This window comes from Suricata suricatta, chromosome 8 (assembly GCF_006229205.1).
Source record: "Suricata suricatta isolate VVHF042 chromosome 8, meerkat_22Aug2017_6uvM2_HiC, whole genome shotgun sequence".
Taxonomy (NCBI): domain Eukaryota; kingdom Metazoa; phylum Chordata; class Mammalia; order Carnivora; family Herpestidae; genus Suricata; species Suricata suricatta.
Window position 1 is genome coordinate 119,267,368 of NC_043707.1, and position 5,013 is coordinate 119,272,380.

Below are 5,013 nucleotides of genomic sequence, written 5' to 3' on the forward strand. Positions count from 1 at the left end.
ATTGTAACGATTGCTGTCCGGCTCTCAAACGGGGAATTTCAGAAGCCTTTGATTCCGAGCACACCCCTTTCCTGCTGCCCCGTCATCCAGGGCCCTCTGACCCCCCGCCCCGTGGGTCCTGGCCTCTGTCCCCGCCACCTCTGATCTTGGCCGGGCTTCGTGCGTGTGTGCGTGGGCCCTGCTCGGCCTCCCAGGGCCGCGGAAGTTGGGGCACTGTGGGCGTGTCCTGGGCCGAGCCGTGTGAGGGCCCTTTGCCCTGGGTCAGCCCTGGTGCTCGGTCAGGCCCTCGGAGGGCCGGAACCAGCCTCTGATGCCCCCAGACAAAGGGTCTCTTTGAGAGGCTGGGAAGTGGGGAGCTGCGGTTTATTTTTCTCCCTGTTTTGGGGGACCATCGGAGGGTCCTGTGCCCTGGTGGACCGCTAACATCATCATGTCACCGATACTGTGATTACCGTTGGGGAGGGCTTCCCCCCTGCCTTTGCCCAGCTCTCCCTTCACCACCCCCCAGCCTGCTTCCTGCCTCACCCCTCCAGATCACCTGCCCGGGGCCTCCCACCCACAGGAGTGACTGGTGTGAGTCAGAGCCATGGCCGTCTCGCCCTGTGCCAGATGCGACCCTCTAGGTGCTTTCCCCGTGTGGGTTCTGTCGTTCTTTCTCACAGCACCCTAGGAAGGCACAGGCGCCTTCCCCCCATTTTACAGATGAGCGCATGAAGGCACAGCAGGGTTAACTAACTGGCCCAAGTTCATGTGTCAGGGTGGGTCTGGGCTTTGGTCCTAGGGAGTACCTGGCTTCCTGAGATCATGCAAGATCATGACTTTTAACCACTGAGAGGGGGAGGGGGGTGTCCAAGTCACACAGCCAGCTCATGACAGAGCCACGACCGGAGCCCAGGGCTGGGCCAGGGAGCGCAGAGGCCTGGGTGTGAGTCCCCGCTCCATGATGCCACTTGTGTGACCTCGGGCAAGTCCCTTACCTCTTCTAAGGCTTTGATCTCATCTTGGGGACAAGGATCCCCCTTTCCAGGATTGCCGGGCTGATGAAAGTTGGCGAGGGACAGGTGTGCTCATCAGTGGCTTCAAAGTGTGAGTGCCTTTCCTTCCCTGTCCCTGCTCCCAGGTGCCATGTTTGCCACAGCTTAGGAGGTGACATGTTTCAATGCACTTACCTCAATAGTGGCCTCTGGGCCATCCCCTAAAGGCATGGCTTTTTATCTAGGTGCCAGCCTGAATCACCTAGAAAACTATACGAAGACCCATGCCCCAAGTCCCACCTTAGAGATTCTGAACCAAACTCCCATAAGCTGTTATATCCAAAGGAGTGAATTTCTAATAGTGGAATGCCTGACTGTGATAGGCGGTAGAGCAGAGACTTGGAAGGCTGAAGTTGGGTGGGCGTGGGAGGGTCCTTCCCACACCCCCAGGGTGTGTAGCCAGCCCTGAACTGAGAGGCAGCCCCCTTGCCTGGTGGGCCAGTGAACTGTCTGCTAAGCTCTGCCCTTAATTAAAAGGGAGGAGAGTCAGTGCTCTGGGGCCCCCAATCCGTGAGGAGTTGCTGTTCAGTCTTCCTTAGCCAAACCTCAGTTCCAAATGTCCTTTCCCGAGGGGAGGGCCTCCAGTCTCTGTTTCTTCTCATGTCCTCTTTTCTCTTTCTAGAAATAGCTGACCTTTCTGTGTCGCTGACCTGGGCAGAAGGCACTCAGTTTGCATTGGGTACCCTTGTGCTCCTTTAATTGATGAGGAAATTGAGGTTCTTAGACCACAAAACCACTCCCTCAACGTCATGCAACTGCTAATCTGTAGGCTAAGATTTTAAGAGTTCACTCTTAACCCCCTGCGCGTGCTGCTGTGTTTCAGATGGGAATGCAAAGCTGGTAGGCTGCACCAACAGGAAACTTAGTTAGCAGGGGTGAAAGAACTTGGGGCTTATCATCCTCACATATGAGAAATCTAGGGCCGGTACAGTCATTCAGCAATATTGTCAGAGAACAGGCTCTCTCCACTCTAATGTCCCTGACTTGTGGGGTTTGCCCTCAGAGTTCCAAAGTGGCTGCCATACATCCAGCACTCTCATTTGCATTTCAGGCAGAAAGGTAATGGAAAGGCCAGAGGTCTCCGATTTGGGGAAGCTCTGGCTTTTTGTTTGGGAGGTGAAGCCCTTCTAGCAAACTCCCACCGAGATCTCCTGGGCCAGAACATGTCCCCCAGTTACCCTTGGCTGGAAGGTAGTTGGGAAAATGATACTGTAGCCTTCCTGCCTCTAGAGTTTCAGGTGTCAATGGAGGGGTGGCTGGGAAAGGGGTTGGGGACCAATCTATGTCCCTGCTTGGCCTTCAGCTGTAGTCTTTCCATGCAGGTCTCTTTACCTGCTCAATGTCCCCTGCAGAGTCCCACTGCTGACCTGGGGCAGATATGGGGCTCCGAGGGACTTTACGGACGCCTCTGTCATCCAAGGTCTGGGCAATGACAGGAAGCCCAGAGAGCTTCAAGATCAGGACAATTTGTTTCCTGGTCCTCATTTTCCTCATCTGTAAAATGGGGCCTTGAACCACCTGCCTGGCAGCATAGCCCGGAGGACTGCCCCGGCTGTGGCCCTTGGGGTATGGGGGCGGCACAGGGCATTCCAGAAGCATGTGCCCGTCTCCGTGCAGGCATGAGGTTCCCCAGCTGGAAGGTGAGAATGCACTAGAAGGCTGAGGGCCTTCGGAGGGTCTTGGTGCACAGGGAGGAGGTGCTGTTTTCAGTGGACATTTGAGGAGGGAGCAGGGACCAGGAGCCACCTGCGAAGGGGGGCCCTGCAAGGGCCAGTGGAGCTCCTGACATCTCCCTTCCGGGTCCTGCGACCTCCAGGGAGGGCCCCAGGGCCCCATCAGATGGTCTGTCCCCCCGAGGGCCTGTAATGGGCTGACCCCAGTGTCCCCCACCCAGGGGTGGCTTTCAACAGACCTCGGAGGCCCCTGGCCCGGAAGGTGCCCCAAGTCAACCTCCAGCCTGTCTAAGCAGAGCCGGGCTGAGCTGGGTTTGCGGGGATAGTGCGCCCCCTCGTGGCTTCTTGGGATTCTACTTGTGGAACCCGAGGCTCCGAGTTTCCTGAGGGGCTGGGGGGCAGGTGTAGGGGGCGGAGGAAGCTGGGGGCCCAGCTCCAGCGAAAGCAACTTTCTTTCCCTTTGGGAAGATGAGTGGAGGTGGGGTCGGTATAGTTGTGGGAAGCCTTAGGCTCCAAATGTATCCCTGCCACCCCCTCACCCTCAGAGAAGCCAAGGTCTGGTTTAGGCGTTTTTTTTCCTCTCGTTTCTGCGGAGCAGTCGGGGGTACCTTGTCTCTGTGAGGAGGGTGGATCATGCCCATTTTTCGGAGGAGGAGACTGAGACTCAGGACTCTCAGGATGAGTTTGCTGCTGGCTTCCCAGGCTGGGTTCCCGTTCCTGCGCTCGGACGCTCTCCCCGTCTTTGGAGGAACAAATGCCTGTCCTTTCTGTCTCGGCTCGAGTGCCGAGTTATTACTTATTATTAGTTACTACGTGTGGCAAACTACGCATAACACAATTTACCACATTAGGCGTTTGTAAGTGTACGGTTCCGTTAAGGGCCCTCATCCTGCCACCATCCCCCTACCCATCATCCCCCCAAACTCCAACTCTGTGCCCATAACACACCAGCTCCCCACTTCCTCCTCCCCCAACCCCTGGCACCCCCCATTCTATTTTCTGCCTCTGTGACTTTGCCCAGTGGAGGGGCCTCATGTAAGCAGAGTCGTCTGACACTTGTCCCCGTGTCACAGGCTTCTTTCTCTGAATAATGTCCTCAGGGTTTGTCCATGCTGGGGCATATGTCAGAGTTTCCTTCCTTTAAACATTTTTTTTTTAGCGTTTAATTTTTGAGAGAGAGACAGAACACAAGCAGGGAAGGGGCAGAGAGAGGGAGGGAGACACAGAATCTGAAGCAGGGGAGGGGCAGAGAGAGGGAGGGAGACACAGAATCTGAAGCAGGGGAGGGGCAGAGAGAGGGAGGGAGACACAGAATCTGAAGCAGGGGAGGGGCAGAGAGAGGGAGGGAGACACAGAATCCGAAGCAGGCTCCAGACTGTGAGCTGTCAGCACAGAGCCCGACGCAGGGGCTTGAACCCACGAACTGCGAGATCATGACCTGAGCCGAAGTCGGACGCTTAACCGACTGAGCGGCCCAGACGCCCAGGAATTTCCTTCCTTTCTAAGGCCGAATAATATTCCACGCATACACCACATGTTGTTTATCCATTCATCCGTGGATGGGCACCCGGCTTGCTTCCAACGTTTTGGCCGTCGTGAATAACGCTGCTCTAAGTGTAGGGACACAGATGTCTGTCACTTGTGCCCACTTTGCTTGCCGTTCTTTTGGGTGAATCCCTCGGAGGAGATTGCTGGATCATATGTTTGACGTTTTGTTTTTAGGAATCGCACGCCATTTTCCACAGCGGTCACACCATTTGAGGTTCCCGTCAGCAGGTGCCGAGGACCCTTCACAGCCTCACCCACACCGGTTGTTTCCTTGTGTCTGTTTTCTAGAAGCCGTCTTAATGGGCACGAAGTGGTGTTTCCTAGTGTGGATTTGCATTTCTCTAATGAGTGATGCTGTCCAGCGTCTCTTCATGTGTTTATCAGGCTTGTCTTTTTTTTTTCCCTTGAATTAACACGATTTCCCCCAGACCAGCAGCTTCAGCGTTATCTGAAAACTTGTCAGAAGTGCAAATTCTCAGACCCCATGGAGGGAGGATCCACTCAATGGGAAACTCCCAGCGATCTGGGTTTTAACTGACCTTCTAGGTAACTCTGACGCACCCTCGGGTTAGAACACACCCTGTCTGGGCATGAGGCCAGGCACTTTGCAGAGTCATTTCATTTGGGACGCTGTTATCATCCCCACTTAGCAGAGGAGAAACAGGGCTCGGAGCGGTGCCTTGGAGACGTCGTGCAGTTGGAGGTCAAGCTCCTGCTGGCCCCTGCTGGCCCACCGGGCGCCTTCCCTGCCATTTCCA